The sequence below is a fragment of the Nicotiana tabacum genome, chromosome 10, assembly GCF_000715075.1.
Source record: "Nicotiana tabacum cultivar K326 chromosome 10, ASM71507v2, whole genome shotgun sequence".
Classification (NCBI taxonomy): Eukaryota; Viridiplantae; Streptophyta; class Magnoliopsida; order Solanales; family Solanaceae; genus Nicotiana; species Nicotiana tabacum.
The window spans coordinates 45,178,838-45,204,613 of record NC_134089.1 but is presented as its reverse complement, the minus strand read 5'-3'; positions in this window follow the sequence as shown (position 1 = coordinate 45,204,613).

Below are 25,776 nucleotides of genomic sequence, written 5' to 3'. Positions count from 1 at the left end.
TCGGGCTGCACGTCGCAGCATGTTGTTATTGGTTTATGATTTTTGTAAGGCCGCGGGCCTAATTGATTTATGCCACGAGGTGGCTTGTTATGAGGCCGAGGTCCTGATTGATTTATGCCACGAGGTGGCTTGTTATAGCGCTTGGGCTGTAGGAGCCCCTCTAGAGTCTGTACACCCGAGTGAGAGCGGGTACCCTAAGTGAGTGTTATGATGTTTTGCTCGAGGGACTGTTCTTGATTCATATTGTGCCCGAAGGGCTGTTTACAAGTGACTGTGAGGATAGCCAGAGGGGTTAATTCAGAGTGATACAGAGGTGCTGATTCTTAGTGATGTTATGCCTGAGGGGCAGTTTATGATTCATGTTGCCCGAGGGGCTGTATATGAACTATGTTTTTACCTGAGGGCTGTTTTTGGTTTTCATCACTTTTACTCTAAATTGCATTGAGCCTCTGGTGAAACTGTTGAAAAGCATCTTCAAATGATTTTTACTAAAACTGGATTTAAAACGAGATGATTTGACTCATATATTAATTTGAAAGCATGTTGTACTTACTGAGTTTTCATGATGTGGATTTTTATGTGTTTCCTACTGCTCAGTCTTTATTTACCTTTATTACTTACCGGTACTCACATTATTCCCTGCACCTTGTGTGTAGATCCAGGTATTTCTGAACCCGGTAGCGGGTGTTGATTACTCAGTGGCAGGTCCATTGGGGTTAGCAAGGTAGCTACCTGGCGGTGGCAGTCCTCCTTTTCTCCTTCCTTATCCTCCCTGAGTTGTATTCGATTATTTCCAAACTATGTTAGTCTTGATGTTGTTAGACGGTTGTAGTAGATGCTCATGACTAGTGACACCCCGATGTCGGGCTTTCTTTTCGCACTTTTGTTTAGATTTAAACTCCTTATGAATGTTTATTGTTAAATAGCTTTAGTTTTATCTTAAAAAAATTAAAATACCGATTGGTTTTGGTAGTGTGTCGGCTTTACTATTACCACGATAGGCGCCATTACGATAGGGTTAATTTTGGGTCGTGACAAGTTTGTATCAAAGCCTATGTTACATAGATCTCACGAGTCATGAGTAGGTTTAGTAGAGTCTCATGGATTGGTAAGGAGATGTCTGTACTTATCATCGAGAGGCTGTAGAACCTTTAGAAAATCTAACATTCTTTAATTCTTATTGTGCGACATTGATTCAGCTTGAAAAGTGACTCTTTGAATTCTTTGCACGCGTTCGTATGCACACATGAGCGCTCAGTATCATCTATGCATTGAAGACTTGTGATTCAATAGATGCAATGCGAGATGTGATTTCAGTATGCTGATGATGGGCCTGTCTGGAGGACTTGAGACCAGGCCTTGACTGTAGCTTGAGCACTAGGATGTTGATTGTGTGACCACGTGCTTTTAGATTTATGTGTCTGGTAGTGTCACTGTCAGTGGGGTTTGTGGCTGGATGGCTATGTGATGAATATTATATGATTGCAAGATGTGTTCATATGATTTGAATGTGTCGAGAAGGGTCTGCTTGAGGGTAGAAAGAACTATTTGATGCTTGATTTCCATCTTGATTTGATGTATAGCCCCGAGTTATGGGTGTGTAGAAGGATTTTTCATGTTGTTTAGTTGGGGAGTGAAGTAGATTTTATATCGTAATATGAGTTCAGACCCAGGAAGATTAAGTGATTGCATGATGTTTATGACGGTGGAATGGTATAAAGAAATGCTAGTTTGAGGCAAAGTAGGTGGGTTATCTCCTGTGGGGTGTCCTGAGGGCGTGTGATCCCTATGTTGTTTGTTGGAAGTCCTCTTTTACCAGTGAATTAGATGTGCTACAGTTTGAGTTTGGATCACTTACGAGAGTGGGCTTGTCTATTATGAGAGTGAATGCGAGATTTGCAGATGATTTGAAGTACTAGATTGTTTGTGTTGCACGAGCTTATAAAGGATTTAGTTTAATATCGCTATAGTATTATAGCAGTAATAAAGTATGGGCATTGTGAGCTTTTGTTTGTGTTTTGACCTAGGGCATTAAGCCAAGTGGGTGAGTCTTCTATTGATAAGTTGATTGCAAGGCTAAGTGTCGTATTAGTTTCAGTTTGAGGTATACTGGCGAATTAGTTGTGGCTTAGAGAGGTTGAGATCGAGGATGAATCGAGTAAAAGAAATTTTGGATAAGGGTTGTGTTATGCTTTATGGGTATATGAGAAATGTTGGATGAATTAGTTATTGTTGTAAGGAATGTAATGGGTATGGAGTAGGATATCACTCGGCTGCTTAGAAGGATGGGTTACTTCCTTAGGTGTTGTTGTACTAATGGGGCATAGGTCGTTCGGTTCATTTGATCAGTTTAATTGGAACCTAAGTAGAGTGGATGACTCCCGAGAATGGTTTTAAAGGATTCAAGATTTACATGTAGTCATTGGAGATCTTCAGGATATGTATTTGGCTAGAAACTGAGGTTTACAGTAGATGGTGTCAAGACTCTTGGCATTTCTATATCATTATAGATTCTACATATCAGTATCAGGAAGGTGAAGGTAATGGCTTTAGATTTGTAGGAAGTCCCTTCAGGGCAGATATTTTTAATGTGGTACTTTTGGGGATATTTAAAAGGGTATTCAGCGGCTTATGAGCCTTAGGCGGTGTGGTTTTATGCTTGGGTCTCGTATGGTGAGTCAGGGTTGAGGATTGTGGTATTATGGCGAGGGGAGTGTATCCATTTGAAGGTAGTAGGTCGTATCGACATGGTAAGGGATATGATTAGTTCTTTGGGTTCTTATGAGGTAACGAGTTCATACAGGTGTTTCATGGCAATGCTCCTTAGATTTTGGTGACTTGTGTAGCTTGATTGAGTTAGAAGGATTCAGTCCTAACGGTTTGGTTTTGTGCAAATGAGATTCGGAGAGTTCTAGATGGTTTCTACCATGGTTAGGGATTTATATTTTTTATTAGCGTGAAGAGCATGTGATGTATAGTGATTTTCTTCTAGATATGATCAAATAGAAAGTTCTTGACTAGACGAGTACGTAGTTGGTTGTGGCTCGGAATGGATTATGAAGTTCTCATGTTTATCATAAGATGGCATGGTATATGTGGTATGTTGTCTAGAGTTGAGATTTGCATGTATAAGGTCACAGTTCAGTTCAGAAAGGAATGGCATAAATTCTTAGGCAGCATGGACAGCTTCAGATGACAAGGTAAATGATATTACTAATTTGTGTGGCTTGATGAGGGTATACATTTCAGAATGGGCAATGTGTTTGAATTAAGGATACTTCATTAGTATTGTGGCACTCTCTTATTTGATCGACTGCTGATGTTCGAGGTTGCTTGGTGGCACGGAATAATTTTGGGAGTACCCCTCGTGGAATGATCAAGTATCAGAGGTGCGTTATATGTACGGGCGGTGGAGTCGGGATCAGATATAGTGATTCAGGTGCTTTATGTATTTGGATATTGGGAGTTCTCATAAACAGGTTATGTCGTGGTTGTGGACCGCATATATCTATCTTGTGTGATGTCTATTGGGGGTTTGGAGACCCGAGTGGATATTTTGTTGCTTAGTATGGTAGATTTTGATGTAATATTGGGTATGGATTGGTTGTGTCCGTATCTTGTTATTCTTGATTGTTACGCTAAGACAGTGATGTTGGCTATGCCGAGGATGTCACTGATTGAGTTCCCAGTAGAGTGATTTAATTTTTGAAGACCTGGCAGATGGTTTGAAAGGGTTGTCTTTCTTATTTGGCCTTCGTGAGGGATGTCAGTGCAGGGACTCCTACAATTGATTCAGTTTCGGTGGTAAGGGAATTTCTAGAGGTGTTTCCTACAGACCTGCCGGGCATGCTGCCAGACAGGGTTATTGATTTCGGTATTGATTTGGTGCCAAGCACTCAGTCCATTTCTATTTCACCGTATTGTATGGCACCGACGGAGTTAAAGGAGTTGAAGGAGCGGCTTCAGGAATTCCTTGATATGGAGTTCATTGGTAGGCCAATATGGATGTGTGTTCTGTATCGAGTTGGCTTTGTTGACTCCGAATTTGCTATTTTTGAGGGATGTGCCGTTCGATTGTCGTTGAGCTTATTCGCGTTCTGGAGTGATCTATGACTTACCTTTTCTTTTTGCAAGGAGTTGTGATTTGTTAATTTTTATGGACAAGTGATATGGTTCTATTCGGGCTTTATAGCGGAGTTTGAGTGAGATGGGTATTTGGGTGTTGCATGATTTATCACGTATTGGATATGTTCTTTCGGGCTGGTAAGGCATTGCGTCATTTTCTTCTCTATGGGTATGGTGATTCACTTTTGGTACTAGACATCAAATTGCGCGTGGTTGATGATTTTAAGCATGGTGACTTGAGGTGATTCATGTGGACCAGTGTTTGGAAGGGTCGCGCATTGCAGTGAAGTTATGTGGAGGTATGATCTTTCGAGTTAGATTCGTGTGTTCTGGTTCCACGGTGTATGATGGTTTCTTCGCATCGTGTTGTGGTAGTATTGGTGAGCTTGCGGTACAGCTCTCTCATTTGAGTCATTTTCCATGATTTTAGAACATTTGGATTGTTGCTTATTGGTGCGCGGATTGCACGGGTTGAGGCTTTAGATTGTATTGAAGTGTCATGTCACCAGGGTAGTCGTGTTAGATGAGATGAGGTCATTGGACCTAGAATGAATACTATCAGATTTGTTTTTAGCATGTTGGAAGGATAATATCGAAATTCGGCTTAGAAATTTACTATAGCTTTTGCAGAAGGAGAGGGAATTCCATGTCTGGTTGATCTAAGGAATGGTTATGATTTCTGCTTGTTTTATTTCATTATTGGCATTACACGAAAGTATAGGAATGAGGCTTTGATTGATAAGAGGTTTATTATCGGTATTGAGTTATTTGAGTAGCTGTTGTGAGTAGAAGTTATCGCTACGAGTGTTTGAGTTATGTGGTATATCAGGTGATTACATCTTGGGTTACATATATGGTTTGATATAGCTTGTTCGGACTTATGCAGTGTATAGATGTGAGATTCTAATCTTATAGAAAATTTTGAAAGTGGAAATTTGGTTAAAGGTTTATGGGCTAGGTTGGATTGCGAAATTTTAGTTATGTTGTGCTATCGGACCTATATGGGATAGGGTGACGTGAGATCACCCCCCTGGTATGTTCATAGTGAGTATGCATGGCGATTTGTTGGCTTTTGGGATAACTCTGGACTCGTTAGAGGACGAAAGTATGTTTAATTGGGGGGGATGTGACGATCCGACCGATCGTTTTGAGCATTTACACTTTGCTCGCCAGTTCTCGGGCATGACAAGCCCCGTATGATGTACTATAACTTGTGTAAATCGTCGGTTTTGGTTTTCTGAATAATCGGAATAGATTAGGAAGAACAATTCTCAGCTTGAAGGTTTAAATTTGAAAGGTTTGACCAAGTTTTGACTTTTAAGTATTCGATTTCGGATTTGGATTTTTTTGATTTGGATAGCTCCACTAGGTGATTTTGGACTTGGGAACGCGTCCAGAATATGATTTGGAGGTCTGTGATAGAATTAGGCTTGAATTGGCGAAATTGGAAATTTGGCGTTTCCTTGTCGATAGTGGAAATTTTGATATTGGGGTCGGAATAGAATTCCGAAAGTTGGAATAGGTTCGTGGTGTCAATTGTGATATGTGCAAAATTTCAGGTTATTCGAACGAGGTTTGATATGTTTTAGCATCGTTTGTGGAATATGGAAATTTAGAAGTTCTTAGGCTTGAATCTGTGGGTGATTTGGTGTTTTGATGTTGTTTTGAGTATTCCGAAGGTTTGACTATGTTCGTATGTTGATATATGACTAGTTGGTATTACTGGTTGAGGTCCCGAGGGCCTCAGTATGATTTTAGATGGTTAACGGAGAGTTTGGATGAGGAATAATGCAGCTGAAGCTATTGCTTCTGATGTTTCAGCACCTGTGGAGTGGGAACCGCAACTGCGAAGCCGCAGGTGGGCTAGGAGGACTGCAGATGAGGAAATGGAAGGCCAGGGGCTGGACTGTAGATGCGAAGGACTGGCCGCATCTCCGAGGTCGCAGGTGCGATTTAGGGGTTGCAGATGTGGATATGGTGTAGTAAGTGAGTTCCACACCTGCGAGGGATATTCCGCAGGTGCGGTGCCGCAAAAGCGGAAATGACCGCATGTGCGGATTTGCTGGGTAGAAAACCCCAGCTCTAGGTTTTGTTCTCCATTTTTCTATTTTGGGCTTGAGGAACTCGAGGAAGAGGCGATTGTTTAAGGGATTTGAAGGAGCAACGTTGGGGGTAAGTGATTCTAACATATAATGGTTTAAATTTCATGAATCTATGATTTTATTCATCATCTAATTGAGAAGTTGAGCTAGAAATTTGGGAATTTAGTGCTTGAAATTGGAGAGTGGATTTTTGAGGATTTGAGTGACCAAATGAGGTCGGTTTTTTGATCAATTTCGTATGTATGGACTCGTGAGTGAATGGGCTTTCAAGTTTTGTAATTTTTGTCAGATTTCGAGACGTGGGCCCGAGGGCCCGATTTGAGTGGATTTCGGGAATTGTGCCTAATTTGATAGTTTTTCTTGTGGAATTCATTCCATTAGCATATATTGATGGTATTGTTATGGTTGTGAATAGATTTGGAGCAATTAGAGGTCGAGTCGAGGGGTAAGAGCATCGCGGTATAGATTTTTGACTGGTTTCAGGTAAGTAATGATTGTAAATCTTGTCCTGAGGGTATGAAACCCCGGATTTCACACCATTTCACTATTTTGAGGTGACGCACATTCTAGATGACGAGCATGGAGGCGTTCACCATTGGGGATTGTGACTTGGTCCGTCCCGTAGCGACTATTAAGTTGCGTATGTGACTGAAAACTGTTTGATACTTATGTGTTTTGGGAAGTATTATTATATTTTGGGATGAATACCATATTTGGGCCTCGTGCCAAGCTGTTGGATCCTTAGGGGCTTTTTACTACTGTTTCTTCAATGTGTTGATTTAATATTTATACCCAGTCGTGCTACATTTTACCGATTTCATAGTTCAGCCTTATTTACTTCGTTTTGATGAATAAAATGATATTTTGAGCTAAGCACCCTATTTTACTAATAGCCCGAGTGGCTTGAGAGATTTCTGATTGAGTGAGGCCAAGGGCATGTATTATGGGATCGGGATACACACCGCAACATATTGTTATTGATTCATGATTTTTTTGAGTTCGCGGGCCTGATTGATTTATGCCACGAGGTGGCCTGTTATGAGGCCGATGGCCTGATTGATTTATACCACGAAGTGGCTTGTTATAGTGCTTGGGCTGTAGGAGCCCCTCCAGAGTCTGTACACCCCTAGTGAGCACGGGTACCTTGAGTGAGTGTTCTGATGTTTTGCCCGATGGACTGTTCTTGATCATGTTGTGCCCGAGGGGCTATTTACGAGTGACTGTGAGGATAACCCGAGGGGATGATTCTGAGTGATGTTATGACCGAGGGGCTGATTGTGAGTGATCTTATGCCTGAGGGGTGGTTTATGATTCATATTGCCCGAGGGGTTGTTACGAACTATGTTTTTGCCCGAGGGGCTGTTTATGCTTTTCATCACTGTTACTCTAAATTGCGTTGAGCCTCTGGTGAAACTATTGAAAAGCATCTTCAAATGATTTTTACTAAAAACTGGATTTAAAACGAGATTATTTGACTCATATATTGATTTGAAAGCATGTTCTACTTACTGAGTTTTCATGATGTGGTTTTTATGTGTTTCCTACTGCTCAGCCTTTATTTACCTTTATTACTTACTGAGTTGGCATACTAATATTACTCCCTGCACCTTTTGTGCAGATCCAGGTATTTCTGAACTCGGTAGCGGGTATTGATCACTTAGTGGCAGGTCCATCGGGGCTAGCAAGGTAGCTGCTTGGTAGTTGCATCCCTGCTTTTCTCCCTCCTTATCCACCCTTAGTTGTATTCGGTTATTTCCAAGCTATGTTAGTCTTGATATTGTCAGACGGTTGTAGTAGATGCTCATGACTAGTGTCACGACCCGGATTTCCCACCCTCGGGAGTCGTGATGGTGCCTACTCGTAGAAGCTAGGTAAGCTAGGAAAATTTAGAAATCCTCAACTACTTTATTTTAAGCCCTTTTAACAACTTGCATTAATAGGTGATAAACATTTAAATAATGGCGGAAGACGAAAATATGCGGATGACTTAGACTAATATAATGCCAAAATCAGTACGAAAATATCAACATACGTCTCTACCCAGAAACCGGTGTCACAACATTCACGAACTGTATATAAATACCACATACAGATGTCTGAAGAAAAGAAATACAATCTGTCTCAGATACAAATGAAAACAGAACATATAAGTAGATAGAAGAGACGTCGGGCTTGCGGTCTGCAGGACTACCTCGGAATCTCTATGGACTGAAGGCTGGCTCCCAAGCTACTGTCCCAATGCTGCTCCGGTATCTGCACAGAGTGCAGAGTGTAGCATCAACACAACTGACCCCTTGTGCTGGTAAGTGTCTGGCCTAACCCCGGTGAGGTAGTGACGAGGCTAGGACCAGGCTCAAGTTAAACTTGTGCAATTATATAACGTATGACGAAAAATAAGCAGGAATAAGCAGTTTAAATGGGATGAGGTACATGCTTCGGGGAAATCAAACAGAAAATTAATAGAAATAGGAAGGGTAGTTCAATATCTACAACAATACAATAATAATTCTGTTGCGGCGCGCAACCCGATCCCTTATCATTTAACAATAAGGAACTCGTAACCAATCTATAAACACTTAGTATAATCAATTGTTGCGGCGTGCAACCCGACCCGATTATATTATTGTTGCGGCGAGCAACCCAATCCAATTATATAACTATTGCGGCGTTCAACCCGATTCAAATATATAACTGTTGCGGCGTGCAACCCGATCCAATTATATAACTATTTTGGTGTGCAACCCGATCCAAATATACAATTGTTGCGGCACGCAACCCGATCCAAATATATAGTTAACAATAATCATAATGATAGTCTTTGCAAGGGAGAATCAGCTATAACCAATTTTAACTCAACTCCTACTCATCTCAGTTATCACCATTACTCAATCATAAGTAAATTCCACGAAAACAAACTAAGTCTTTGCTCAATATCGAGAATCACCAATTAAAGCCTCCGTAGTATCATTTAGGAACACAACAAATATCAATATAAGAATCACGGTCATGCTCGACACCAAAGTATAGATACTCATCACCATACCTATACATCGTACTCAACAAGAAGCAATTAGCAAATAGGACACAACTCCTAATCCCTCAAGCTAAGATAGACCGAACACTTACTTCGATGCCACGAACACAATTCACGATTCAATTATAGCTTTACTCCTTGATTCCACCACCAATTCACTCGTATCTAGTCCCAAATTACTTAATTACATCAATAAACGCTAAATGAATTGACCCCAATGCATGAAAATGAGTTTTCCAAAGTTATACCCAAAAGTCAAAAATTGCCCCCAGGCCCACATGGTCGAAACCCGAGGTTCGAACTAAAACCCGATTATCCATTCCCCCACGAACCCAAATATATAATTTGTTTTGAAATCGGACCTCAAATCGAGGTCCAAATCCCCAATTTTTGAAAAATCTAGGTTCTACCCAAAGCACCCAATTTTCCCCATGAAAATCATTGATTTTGAGTTGAAATCATGTGAAAAGATGTTAATGATTGAAGAAAACTAGTTAGAAATCACTTACCAATATTTTGGAGAAGAAAGGTTATTTGAAAAATCTCCTCTTATGTTTATGGGGTTTTTAATAATGAAAATAACTGAAAATCCCATCTATTTATACCCCTCTCAAACCCCCTGTGTGGACCGCACAAAATGGACTGCGGCCACACAGTCCTTCCTGAGAATACTGCAGTCTAGTGCCCCTGTGCGGACCGTAAAAAGTCGACTGTGGCTATACAGCCCTCCACCGCGCACCGCACAAGGTCAACCGCGGTTCGCAGTGGCTCCTTCCGCGGTCGCACACATTTTCTTGCGGACCGCACTGGCGGGTTCAGAGACCTGCAACTTCTCTGAACCTGCAACATCTGGTTTTAAGCCTAAGACATCCCGGAACCTACCCGAAACTCACCCGAGCCCTTGGAACTCCAAACCAAGTACACACACAACCTCAAAAACATCCCACGGACGTATTCGTGTAATCAAATCATCAAAAATAACATCATGAACATCAGATTAAACCTCAAGATCAATTAAATTTTCTCAAAACTTCTTTAAACATCAATTTTTGCAATTTAAGTCCGAATCACGTCAAATGACATCCGTTTTTCACCAAATTCCACAGAAACGTCTTAAATCATATATAAGACATGTAGATACCATCATGTTCTACGCAAATTTCTTTAAACAGTTTTCTTTAAAAAAAATTCATTTCTTGGGCATGGGACCTCGGAATTAGATTCCACGCATACGCTCAAGTCCCATATTTTCCTACGGACGCTCCGGGACTGTCAAGTCACGGGTCCGGGTCCGTTTACCCAAAATGTTGATCAAAGTCAAATTTATTCATTCACAGTCAAAACTTATCATTTATCACAGATTTTCACATTTATGCTTTCCGGCTATGCGCCCGAACTGCGCACGCAAATTGAGGTGACTCTAAATGAGGTTTTCAAGGCCTTGAAAACACAGAATTTAGTTTAAAAGAAAGTCATGACCCAAACCTTTTGGGTCATCACATTCTCCACCTCTAAAACAACTGTTTGTCCTCGAACGGACAGAAGAAGGAATTACTTGAGTCGGGGAAAAGATGGGGATAACGGCTCCGCATGTCGGACTCGGACTCCCAGGTCGATGCCTCAGGAGGCTGACCTCACCACTGAACACGAATAGAAGGAAAACTCTTTGACATCAACTGACGAACCTGCCGGTCTAGAATAGCTACCGGCTCCTCCTCAAAAGACAAGTCCTTGCCCAACTGGACAGTGCTGAAATCTAACACATGGGATGGGTCACCGTGATACTTTCGAAGCATGGACACATGAAACACTGGATGCACGGCTGATAAGCTCGGCGGCAACGCAAGTCTATAAGCCACCTCTCCCACGCGATCAAGAATCTCAAACGGACCAATGAACCTAGGGCTAAGCTTGCCCTTCTTCCCAAATCTCACACGCCCTTCATAGGCGACACTCGGAGCAATACCCGCTCACCGACCATGAATGCCAAATCACGAACATTGCGGTCTACATAACTCTTTTGCCTGGATTGGACTGTACGAAGCCCATCCTGAATAATCTTGACCATGTCCAAGGCCTCCTGAACCAGATCCGTACCCAACAACCGAGCCTCTTCCGGCTCAAACCATCCAACCGGAGACCGACACCGCCTACCATATAAAGCCTCATAAGGAGCCATCTAAATACTTGATTGGTAGCTATTGTTGTAGGCAAACTCTGCTAAAGGCAAAAACGGATCCCATGAGGCTCCAAAATCAATGACACAAGCTCGGAGCATATCCTCCAAAATCTGAATAGTCCGCTCGGACTGCCCGTCCGTCTGAAGATGAAATGATGTACTCAACTCAACCTGTGTACCCAACTTTCTCTGAACTACTCTCCAGAAATGTGAGGTAAACTGCATACCTCAGTCCGAAATGATAGACTCGGGCACACCATGAAGACGAACAATCTCCTGGATATAGATCTCAGCTAACCTCTCGGAAGAATAGGAGACTGCCACAGGAATGAAATGCGCTGACTTGGTCAACCTATCAACAATAACCCATACTGCATCAAACTTCCTCTGAGTCCGTAGGAGTTCAACAAGGAAGTCCATAGTGATGTGCTCCCACTTCCACTCAGGAAGCTCAATCCTCTTAAATAGACCATCAGGCCTCTGATGCTCGTACTTAACCTGATGACAATTCAAACACAGAGCCACATATGCAATGATATCCTTCTTCATTATCCGCCACTAATAATGCTGCCGCAAATCCTGATACATCTTAGTGGCGCCCAGATGAATAGAGTACCTGGAACTATGGGTTTCCTCTAAAATCAACTCTTGGAGCCCATCCACATTAGGCACACAAACTCGACCCTGCAATCTCAAAACTCTATCATCACCTAAGGTAACCTTCATGGCACCTATGTGTTGCACCGTGTCAATCACGAATCATCCTACTGTCGATCCGGATTTCCCACCCTCAGAAGTCGTGATGGCGCCTACTCGTAGAAGTTAGGCAAGCCAGAAAAATTTAGAAATCCTCAACTACTTTATTTTAAGACCTTTTAACAACTTGCATTAACAGGTGATAAACATTTAAATAATAGCGAAAGACGAAAATATGTGGAAGACTTAGACTAATATAATGCCAAAATCAGTACGAAAATATCAACATACGTCTCTACCCAGAAACCGGTGTCACAACATTCACGGACTGTCTATGAATACTACATACAGATGTCTAAAGAAAAGAAATACAATCTGTCTCGGATACAAATAAAAACATAACATATAAGTATATAGAAGAGACGCGGGGCCTACGAACGCCTGCATGACTACCTCAGAATCACTGTGGATTGAAGGATGGCTCCCAAGCTACTGTCCCAATGCTGCTCTGGTATCTGCACAGAGTATAGCATCAGCACAACGGACCCCATATGCTGGTAAGTGTCTGGCCTAACCCCGGCGAGGTAGTGACGAGGCTAGGATCAGACTCCAGTTAAACCTGTGCAATTATATAATATATGGCAAAAAATAAGCAGGAATAAGCAGTTTAAATGGGAGGGGGTACATGCTTCGGGGAAACATGTCAATTCTATCAGAAACTTAATAGAAATAGGAAGGGTAGTTCAATATCTACAACAATACAATAATAATACTGTTGCGGCACACAACCTGATCCTTTATCATTTAACAATGTTGCGACGTGCAACCCAATCCATATATATATAACTGTTGCGGCGTGCAACCCGATCCGAATATATAATTGTTGCGGCGTACAACCCGATCCAAATATATAACTATTGCGGCGTGCAACCCGATCCAAATATATAACTATTGCAGCGTGCAACCCGATCCAATTAATAACTATTGCAGCGTGCAACCCGATCCAAATATATAACTGTTTCGGCATATAACCCGATATAAATATACAGTCAACAATAATCATAATAATAGTCCCGGCAAGGGAGAATCAACTATAACCAATCTTAACTCAACTCCTACTCGTCTCAGTTATCACCATTACTCAATCATAAGTAAATTCCACGAAAACAAACTAAGTCCTTGCTCAAAATTGAAAATCACCAATTAAAGCCTCCGTAGTATCATTTAAGAACACAACAAATATCAATATAAGACTCACGGTCATGCTCGACACCAATGTATAAACACTCATCACCATGCCTATACATCGTACTCAACAAGAAGCAATTAGCAAATAGGACACAACTCCTAATCCCTCAAGCTAAGGTTAGACCGAACACTTACCTCGATGCCACGAACACAATTCACGATTTAATTATAGCTTTACCCCTTTATTCCACCGCCAATTCGCTCGTATCTAGTCACAAATTACTTAATTACATCAATAAACGCTAAGGTCGACCACACATTTTCTGAGGATACTGCAGTCCAGTGCCCCTGTGCGGACCGCACAAAGTCGACTGCGGCCGCACAAACCTCCACCATGCACCGCACAAGGTCGACCACAGACCGCACTGGCCCCTTCCTCGGTCGCACACGTTTTCTTGCGGACCGCACTGGCGGGTTCAGAGACCTGCAACTTCTCTGAACCTGCAACATCTGGTTTTAAGCCTAAGATATCTAGGAATCTACCCGAAACTCACCCGAGCCCTCGGAACTCCAAACCAAGTATACACACAACCTCAAAAACTTCCCAATGACTTATTCGTGTAATCAAATCATCAAAATAACATCATGAACATTAGATTAAACCTCAAGATCAACGAAATTTTCTCAAAACTTATTTAAACATCAATTTTTACAATTTAAGTCCGAATCACGTCAAATGACATCCATTTTTCACCAAATTCCACATAAACGTCTTAAATCATATATAAGATAGGTACCGGGCACTAGAACCAAAATACGGGCCCGATACCATCATGTTCTATGCAAATTTCATTTCAAATTTCTTTAAACAGATTCAGAAAACAATTTTCTTTAAAAAACATCATTTCTCGGGCTTGGGACCTTGCAATTCGATTCCGGGCATACGCCCAAGTCCCATATTTTCCTACGGACCCTCCGGGACCATCAAATCAAGGGTCCGGGTCTGTTTACCCAAAACGTTGACCGAAGTCAAATTTATTCATTTACAGTCAAAACTTATCATTTTCACATTTAAGTTTCCCGGCTATGCGCCCGGACTGTGCACGCAAATCGAGATGACTCTAAATGAGGTTTTGAAGGCCTCAGAAACATAGAATTTAGTTTAAAAGCAAGTGATGACCTTTTGTGTCATCAAAACTAGTGACACCCCAATGTCGAGCTTTCTTTCCGCACTTTTACTTTGATTTAAACTCCTTATGAAGGTTTATTGTTAAATAACATTAGTTTTATCTTTAAAGAAATGAAAATATCGATTAGTTTTGGTAGTGTGTCGGCTTGCCTAGTACCACGATAGGATCCATTACGACAGGGTATGTTTTGTGTCGTTACACTCTAGGTGACATGCATGCATGCGTTCCCCAAAATGTTCATGATTAGAGGTGGCTTTTAGACTATTATGAGATTTGTTTTGCTATCATGCCTCGGTATATCTGTGTCTTCTCTACTTGTATGATTAACTGATCTATGATTCATGTTAGAAACCATGTCTAGGCTAGTGCTAACTGTTTGACACATGATAGAGCTATTCTTGTTGTTTATGAGATATTTTCCTTAATTGCACACATACTATCAATCGTGACGCTATATTTGTGTATGATGTCTCTGTCTCGGTACTTTCTTATTTGATTCATCACATGTTCTTGATGCCTTATATGTATAACACTATTGAATTGAGTATTGTGAGATGTGGTTATCTAAGACCTGAGTAGTTAATGACTTAGCTTGGTCCATAGAGTTGATTCGTTATTGATTTTTAGGTGACACATATGCCATCCTCATATTGGGTAAGTGTTATTAATTTGGGGAGACGCGTGCACTATGCCCCATTATTTGGGCTGTGTGATTATAGTTAGTGCTTGGGCAGAAACACCCCCACCCTACCCCCCACCTCCTGGAGTCTGGCATATCAGTAGTGGGCATAGGCATATTATTATACATACGTGCTTCGATGATGGGCATCTATGCCAGGCACCTGTACAGTGCTAAGTATTGTCGCGTGGTTATTCTTGATGGTTTCATTATGTCATTTTATATTTGACATGTAGGCATAAAGATGTACCTTACTCATGCTAGATGGTAAATGAAATATTATCAATGTTGGGCTTAAACTGTTATACTTGGAAAGCATGTCTAAATATCTGAAATGTGAACAAGCTGAACAAAATATCATTAAGTTACCTGCTTTTACTATTTCCTTTATATTCTGAAGTGTTATTGGTTATTGATATTGGTCTACGATCATTGTTTCTGAGCTTGTCACTACTTTCAGCCCATGGTCACAGTTATTTTTGTTACTTATTGAGTACATGGGCTCATACTATACTCTGCACTTCGTGTGCAGATCCAGTTACTTTCGGATGAGGTGATCTCTAGAGTTATGTTGCTACCAGCTTTTGGGAGACTACGAGGTAGCTGTTATACTATACATAGACCTTGAAGTTCTCTTTTATTATTTCAATTATTACAGATTCTACTATTCACACAATTGTATTGGGGATTTTGTCATGTATTTTGATACTCAATAGTGGTCATGTACTCGTTATCACCAGATAATTGGGATGGTTATAGCCGTATTGTTTGCGTTTTTATTATTTATTTCATTATACCTCTATTGTAAAGTTTATTAAACCATATTTAACTAAATTCTTTGTTATTGTATGACTGTTGGCTTCCCTTGTAAGTAGTGCTAGGCGCTATCGCGGCTCCAGTGAGAGTTGAGTCGTGAAAAATTGGTATTAGAGCACTAGGTTACTTAGGTCTCACGACTCTTGAGCGGGTTTAGAAGAGTCTTATGGATCGATATGTAGACATCTGTACTTATCTTTGAGAGGCTACCAAATTGTTATGAAAACGTCAGTTTCTTACATTCTTGTCATGCGGATTTGTTATTTCCGAAGTTTGAACCTTGAATTTTCTATTCTCTCATAGATGGTGAGGACACATGTATTCGGATTAGGTAGACGGACACCAGTACCACCAGTTAAAGTCATGAGAGGCCGAGGCTACAGTAGAGGCTGAGGTGGGGGTCGCACCACAGTTAGGGCAGTGCATGTGGAGCCACCAGTTGTTCCAACTAAGGAGCAGGTTCCGGATATCGTTGACCTAATGGGACCAACTCATACACCGGCAGTACCTATTGTTATTCCTGCTCTTCAGGAGGCTTTGGCTTAGATTCTTACCATGTGCACGAGCTTGGCTTAGGCGGTTTCGATGCCAGCTACACCAGCTGCCTCACAGGCTAGGAGAGGTGCCCAAACTCCAACCGATCGTACTCCAGAGAAGCTAGCTTAGGTTCATCAGACCCCAAGGGTGTTAACAGCTCAGTCGGTTATTGTTGCTCGGGACGAGATTGATCCACCTATGGCTGATGAGGAACATAAAAGGTTGGAGCGGTTAGGGAGGCTTAAAGCGCTAACGCTTAGCAAAGAGGAGTCGAAGGATTCTTAGGATTTTCTAGACAGGTGTCAGCAAATTATTCGCACATTGTTATTTTGGACACCAGTGGAGTTGGATTTACTACTTTCTGGCTAACAGGGGTAGCCTATAGATGGTGGTAGTCTTATGAGTTGATCAGGCCAGTTGGCACAGTGCCACTTACATGGCATGAGTTCTCAGTTCTGTTCTTAGAGAAGTTTGTCCCACAGACTCAGAGAGAGAATCTACGTAGAGATTTTTTGCAGCTATGCAGGAAGCGATGACTATGTCTCAGTACAAGATGATATTTATAGATATGGCCCATCATGCCATATGGTTGATTGCCACTAAGGTAAAGAGAGAGGATCAAGAGGTTCATTGATGGCCTCAACTATGGCTTGCGCTACAATTTGGCTCGAGAGGCCGAGATGGATGCTAGGTTTGACCAGGTGGTTGAGATTGCTAGGTGCTTGGAGTAGGTTCACAGGCTTAAGCGTGAGGAGCGGGAGGTCAAGAGGCCTAATCACGTCCAATTCACACCCAATTAAAGACTATGAAATAGTCACTGCAATTATAAATCCCAACATGAGTCGAGGTCGAATTCACAGGGAGTTTATATTGGTGCTAAAGTAAACACTTAAGAAAAGAACTTAAAATAACTAGATTTAACATTCAAACAAGTATGGGTAGTTGTTATCTAAATTAACTTCTAAGAAGTTGAACTAACTAGCAAGCGAATAGATATTGAAATGTTTTTAGTGTTTTTATCAATTAAGGGGAAAGCTTATGGATGGAACCTTCATCTAAGTCAAAACCTAATGGGTAGAGTAAATCTATGCTTGTTTGGTACATCGCGGTGTGTTATGACTCTCAATGCTCAAGCACTCACTTAATACCTCTCGGTCAAAAAGTGATTATATCAAAATTGACTTTCTCAAGACCAAATGGGTAGAAATATGAACAATTGATATGAGTCCAAGTAGGATTATCCTTATATCTAGTTCAAATATATTGATCAAACTAATCAAAACTTGAACTAGTTCAATTTCTTTTTAGCGAAGTTTTCCTAGACTAGGTTCTTATTTCTTAAGTAAGAACTAAGTCAAATAGGCATGAATCCACATTTGCAACCATTAATTGTTCATATAAAGTAAAAACAAGGCTAAATAACATACACCCAATCAATAAGAAGTATTAATATTAAATACCCACAAATTTTACACACTAGGGTTGGGTCACAATCCTAGATAAAATCTAGCTACTCATAATCATAGACGTAGAAAATGGAATAGAAGAAGTAATTGAAGAACTAAAACTAAAATTAAAAGGTAAAATTAACGGGTCTTATCTAATTGTAGTCACAAATTTTCCAAAATGGCTAAGTCTAACCGCTACCAGCTGCTACAGTATAACATTTGCGGTAAAAAAAGTGTTTCTTATCTATTTATAATGCTCTGAAATTTTGCTAACAAAAATGTCCTTCAGGATGTTCTATGGCCACATAATTCATCTGCTTTTGTCCGCACTTTCATCTGTTGCTCTTATCTTAGGAGGGATTATGAGTCCGTGCAATAACTTCTATGGTCGCACTTTAGCTTATGTGCCCGCATAATTTGGCTGTTGACCGCGCTTCAAGGAGGCCTAAAACTTGGTCTTTTGCATCTTCTAGTATCTTTAAATCTTGTCAGTACGAGCAACCTTCATGGCAACACAATTTGGTATACGGACCGCGTTGCTGTTGAAATCCTATGAAGCTTCAGGGTTTTGTTTGCGGTTGCACTTTACTCTCTGCGAGCCGCACGTGCATTTGCGGCTGCAAAATAAATTCTACGGACCACACAACTTGTTGCACTTCTCCTCTTTGACTATTTGAGTTGGGGCATATCCTTTTTGAGTTAGATTTCTTAATTGAGCTCACATCCTCATGCCTGTTATTCACACATTTTCATTAGATTCAAAAACAAAAATAACTACTTTCAGACTAAAAAACTAAAGCAAGAAAGTACTAATAAGTTGTTAAAATCTACACTTGTCAACTCCCCCAAACATAAGTCCTTGCTTATCCTTATGCAACTAGATTAGTTCCCACCTCCCTTAAGTTAAAGTTTATATCAAAAGAGTCATTTATAAGTCATTCATACTCAGTTGGGACCAACAATTACCTATAATACTTATGCATTCTCAACAAGGTGTCAGATATTTCAAAAATATGCGACTTGCGTGTAACTCAAGTATGATATTTGAGCTTCAATAATTGGCTTCACTCATCAAGGACTCTTGTTCTTTCGTGTAAATCATGATGGGCTCCAAACTCTTCCTTTTCTACCTTTCATTTTTCATGCTCACATCAAGAATTAACACTCAATTTCTAGAGCAAAAAAGGTTTCACTCTTCTCTCACAAGAGATTGTCAAAAGTACGGCTTCAAGTACCATAGGCTTGCCCCTCATGTATATCACCACTAATGCAAGCTTACTCGGTTCGAAATCAAGTAGGACTTATTCGGATTGTAATGAAGGCTTTTGGATTGGGGTAGGAAACCATATGGGATAAGTGGATACACCCTTTCTTAAGCACTCCACTTTTTATTTCTTGGCTCACACTTGCCTAATCCTTAGAGATATTTCTTTTTCTTAGGGGCTACAGAGACTTTCCATCACTCTTTATTGTTTATTTTTTTTATTTTTCTCCCTTGATGCTCATACTAGAGATGCTTGCCTCACTTGAATTTCATCAATCTCCCTTTTTATTTTCTTTTTGTGTTTTCTTTTCAGGGAGATAATTTGTTCTCTCCTTTCAATGCCTTGATACCTCTTTTAGATTCCTCAACTTCTTTGATCCACTTATTACATATTAGTGTTGAGGAAGGTTTGGGTGCCAAGAGAGGATTATGATCAAATGGGTAAAGGCTTGTAGCATAATTACCAATAGATAAAGGCTATGTCACGCCCCGAACCTAGGGGGCGAGACCGGCACCCGGTGCCTCACTTATTCTTGCGTACCAACTTGGGACTAAGGGACTCTAAACATATGATATCATATTTTGGCCATGGGCCACATTGACAGACAACTGCAATTGCAGACTAAATATTAATATAAAGCTTGGCCGACAAGGCCATCATAATTACTACAGCTGACAAACCAACCAAATATACATACAAGGCCTACAAGCCCAACATGCTGCACTAACTGACATGTAGTGCCAACAGAAAAGGGACGGCAGTACGAAATAATGTACCGAGTATGTAAGGAAAAATACAGAAAGCTGAAACTGAACTGATAATATAATAACTGAAAGTAACTGGGAGTCAAAGATAATCTGAAGATATGCTCACCTACTGATACTGACTCAACTCTCTCAATATAGTAAGTAAAATAGTTGCTCGGCCTTATAAGGCTCGGTATATATAACTGCTCTGCCGTAGTAGGCTCGCTCATAGGCGCTCGGCTATACTAGGCTATGTATCTCGACCATGCTGGGCTCGCTCATAGGCGCTCGGCCACAGTAGGCTCGGTATATAACTTTCCATCTGATCAGAGGTTGCCCAATAGGGGCCTGCCCATCGATTATAGCTTGATGGTAATGAAAATACTGTAATACTGTATATATAGGCTTGTTGCTCTCTTGATTATATAGACTTTTTTCTCTCTTGACTGAAAGAAGGAAATACTCAAATGAATATGAAGTCCCGATAAAGAAAATATTGTAACTTGCGAGACTAGCAAAATATACGTAAATTCCGGGATGAATTTTTCTTTATGCCTCGTTATCAAACTTGTGTAATGACGAGATCATGCAAAATTAAGTAAGAGCTTAGCCTTAAAATACTTGGAGTAGGGAAAAATCCGTATGATATTCTTGAGAAGGTTTACACCGTAGTCCCTTAAAATTACAAAATCTCTATTTGATCTATTATAGATCTGTTCCCTTCTATGTTAACTTCAATTTGCGTATTTTTAAGCTCCAGGTTGCATTTTTTGGTGGCTTCAGATAGTCTCTTGGAGAGATCTTTTCTATATTCTTCAAATGTTAGATAAAATGAATCCTTTTATTTGCTAAAGTTATGATTCCTTTCTTGAATTTCAAGGTTATAATCCTAACTAGTTGCCACCTAACCAACATGACTAATGAGTCATTTGCTTTGGGTGGTGGCTTACTGCAACATGGGGTGGGGGAGGGGTTTTCAATCATATCCAACTAATTAATTAATTAATTAACTAGGTAATATCCCGCTACCTGTTAATTAACTAATTATCCGCATAATTAAGAATTATCTGAAATTACTTAAAACTCTACTTATTTTTAATACACTTTATACATCCTATTAGTATGGTCATATGGTACCTTGTATGGTACTAGTCCATAAATATCGGGTATTATCTGTAATGTCCCGAAAAATTTTGCTAAGTAATTTAGGATTTCGGGGTACCAGGTAGGCTAATTATAATATTTTACGTGCTATTAAAAAGATGGACATCAATTGAATTTGGTAAATAAGTGTATATGTCTTATAATAAGTAATTTGGTGTCCAAGGAGAGGCCTAAGTCTAAGTCAAATTGGAAAATTTCATAATAGGCTAAAATTCCAAATGAGTTCGCACAAGTCCACACTTTGGACGAGCATATCTAAATATATATAAGACACACACACACACACACACATATATATATATATATATATATAAGGGTTTATGTGATGAACAACCTATCACATGAAAGATCTTCGAGTCTAATTTCCAACGCTTCAAATTATTCGTCATTTGGACATTTCTACACAAATTTATGATCAAATTACCAAAGGCTGGATTTACGATCAATTTTGCGATCGCAAAATGACTCTGCGGACAGCATACGCGTCGCATAGTGAAGCAGTGTCGGGAAAAACATTATGTTGTCTCATGTTGATTATGTTGTAGCATAATCGATTATGTTGTTGACTATGCTATCGCATAATGATTATGTTGCATGAATGTTGCCCACATTTCGATTATGATATAGCATAATTGCACCACATAATTGACTTCGGGGGCCATTTTTGAAAATTTTCATATCCAAACCCACTTTGATAAATAAGCTTTGGGGCTTTATTTGGGACTATTTTGCACTAAATCTAGAGAGAGGTGAGATCATTTTAGAGAGAGAAAGAGGGAACCTAGCCTCCTAATCATCAATCTTGCACAAACCCTCAAGAATCAAGCATGCTAATCTCTAGCGCACTATCTTCCGGGTAAGTCCTACTTCTAATATTTCATATATGAGATTATGAGTTCAAGAATATATTGTGGGGTTAGAAATAGGCCATGCATTTGACACTAACCTATAGTATGTGGGATTAATGAACTATTTTGGTTAGCTCTTGATGAAATTGGATGAGGGAAGAGCGAATTTCCATTGTAGAACCTTGTAGTCTATTTCACATGTTAGGTGTTTGATGAAATTCCTAAGAGAGTTACACCATGGGTAATATTCCTAATTATTAATCAATTCCCACTATATCCTTTTAGATTGTTATTGCTAGAGGTGTTGGTGGATTTTAAAAACTTAAGTAAAAGCTCTTTGAGGTATGTATGGCTAAACTTACCTCTTCTTAGAAATTGAGCTCCCATGGTGTCCATGCAAATATTGTAAGTCTGAAATTTGATTAATGTGGTACTTGTTATTTCAAGGAATTAGTGTTGCAAGAATATATGTGAAAGGTATATCTCAATGTGTTCAATATGCTATTCTAGTAATTTGAAGATATGTGAAGAATGTGAACTATGTGCTAAAATGCCAAGATTTCAAGTCAAGTTTAAATTGAGATTGTTATGCCAAACTATGTGAAATACTCTATGTATAAAGGTGTTTGAAATAAATCAAATGAATTTAGGAAATAGAGTGTGGCCAACGTGCCGAGAACTTGAGTTATAATTTTTCCTGGTGATGCCTATGACATGAGAAGATACGAAACAGATTATGAAATGATCCTTGACTCTACTTTCCATAAATGGCTTCAATAATAAAGTGCCTAAAGGCTCTGTACTCAATTTATGCTTGTTCGAGATAATATTTTGCCTTATAAATACATCCAATATGATCCAAGTTGTTACATACTCCGATGTTGAAATTGTATATTGTCGTGATTGGAAAAGAGTAATTCAAGAATAATTGGTGTGACTGCTTGCTACGACTTTGATGTGTGTTTCTATTGTGGTTTGGTGTGTCCCCTCCTTTTGGAAGAATCCTATATGTTTAAAGTTCCTTTGCTAATGAACTTAAGGTGTCTGATTTCTGAAATATTCTATATGACCATGATTCATGTTTCCTCTCATGTGTACTTGACATCTTGAATTTTTGTTATTGAAATTCATATTGATGTGAAATATGTTAAAATTATGTGAAATGTGGGGAAGAAGAGCTTGAGTTATGAAATGTGGCCTAGTGCCAAGTATGATGTGATAATTGTGGCCCCAAGTGCCTATGAATTGATATATATGAAATAAGCCAAGTATGATGTGATAATTGTGGCCCCAAGTGCTTATGAATTGATATATATGAAATAAATATTGAAATGAGATGATTAATGAAAAAGGAACAACATCTTGGTAAGACGGCTTAGCCGATCGGGCCGTGATCGGACACCATGCCACACACATGGTGGTATTGTGCTGATATTGAATTCTGAAAATTGAGAATGAGATTGTGATTGAGGTACATGTCTCAAATGAGGCAACCTAGCCGATCAGGTCGTGATCGAACTCTGCTCAAGTAAGCGGTGGTATTATGAATAATGATGAACAATATCAAATTCCCAACCTAAAGCTATGGGAATTATGTAAAAGTTATATGATTCTTCGATTTGATGATGTGGTGGTTGTTTAAAGCTTTTGATTGACCTTTACAATTTCTTTGTTCCTGTATGATAGTTCTTTCTAATGAAAAGGTGTTTATGATTTCTTTGTTCTTGTATGTTAGTTCTTTCTAATGAGATGGTGTTTATGCTTTCTTTGTTCTTGTATGATAGTTCTTTCTAATGAGATGGCGTTTAGTTATACATACTAGTGCTATTCGACGGTACTAACGTCCCTTTTGCCGGAGGTGCAACGTCTTTAAGTGGATATAGGTGTTTCCATAGCAGGTAGTATTGGTCGTAGCTAGTGATGCATCTTCCTTTCAGCTGATTTGGTGAGCCCTACTTCATTTCGGGGTCCTGTTTCATCTGTTTGTTATGTACTTTGTATTTTGAGGTATAGCCAGAGCCTTGTTGCCGGTATTTCCATATTATTTTTCAGTTGTATTTAGAGGCTCCGTAGACAGGTTGTGGGTGAAGTTTGATAATGGGGAATTGAATTAGAAATATTGATATTTGGCAAAGATATATAAAACTTGTAACATTTTTTAAAATTATGAATGAAGTTGCTCATGGAAATGAAATGAAAGTCGTTAATGATATATGTACAAAGTATGATTAATGGAGTCCATCTCCTCCTTATTCATGAATTAGTTTGGGTAGAATGAAACCTAACAGGCTTGCTCAGTCGGGTTTCCTCGGTTGAGCGCCGATTGCGCTCCTCGGTTTTTGGGGCATGACAAACTTGGTATTAGATCCTAAGGTTTTAAAGTGTCCTAGGATGTCTCGGAGCCGTGTCTAGTAGAGTCCTTCTTATCGGTGTGTTGTCGACCACATCTATAAGTTGGAGGCTATTCGAACATTTATGAATTTCACCCTTCTTTGACACTCCAGATCGTGCGGTAGAACCCAAGATAGGGAGCTAATTTCCTCACTATGTCTTTTTCCCAAGATGAGTAATCTTGATACCATAATCTACAAGTTTGAAGAAATAAGGAAGGAATGACCCCACCATTGAATTTGAGGGAGATTGCCCAAGAGTTTGTTAAAAGAGTGTATCGAGCCATGGAGGGATTGGTAGGACTTGTTGCTTAGGGGAGTACCCTTGTTCCTATAATGTCTCTGCACCACCAGATCATGTTGTATATCAGTATGTTACCAACATATGTTAGGGATGTGGAGTCAAGGGGTATCGATTAAGCTATTTCCCTATCAACCTAAAGTCACCAGGTAAGTCACTCCTTAGTACATCAATATGAACAACACAAAATTTCTACTTGTTGCATATGTACATCCATAGTGAAGAGTTCTCATAAACATGGTCTTAACAAGATGTTGAATCACAAAACATTGCATGCACCTACTCTTTGAACGAGATGCATTATTCGTGAATCCCCTCTATTACAAATCCTCCTATTTACACCCTCTTGTGGAATTGAGTTATGTAGTTAAGTCCTTTAATTGAGTTATAACTCTTGGATTAATACTTCCCACTTGCTTTCCTAAATTCTCAACAAGGGACTATACCCGATGAATTTCTTAAAAAAATCTTTTTTATTTAAATGGACCACATCTGCTCACTTATGCCTATGCATGTACCATCGTAAAGTTTACCTATGTGGTGTCAAGTTCCATGTAAATCATCCCAGTATTGCGATCTCGAGTCACTCTTTTACTTACTGGTGTATATGGCTTCTATGGTCTGAACAATCACTCTACTCTCTTTCGAGTATCATCACGAAACCTTCTCACTGCCAAGTAACATGAGAGCATACATCAGCACCTATCATATAAGTGCATGTCAATCGAAATGGTCACCGTGTGCATAAAGTCTCTCTAAAAATTGAGATCCTCACATCTCCTTCATAGGAAGATCATGTTTCGCCATCGTGGTACAACTTTCGTGTCCACTTGGGACATCCCGTAGCAAGTAGCTCACTTGGTTCCTAGTAATGTGGTCGCCCATGGTGATCTTGTATTGCAGTTTGGAAGTTAGTATAGCAGAAGCATGTCCAGCTCATAACAAATTACTATTTTCTCTTTATACCTCCACAACGTGTTAATTGTGTTTCTTAGTTAGTGAATTCATTGTGCTAGTTTCCCAACACTTGTTCGATAACCATAAGAGAACATGCCCTTCGATATGCCA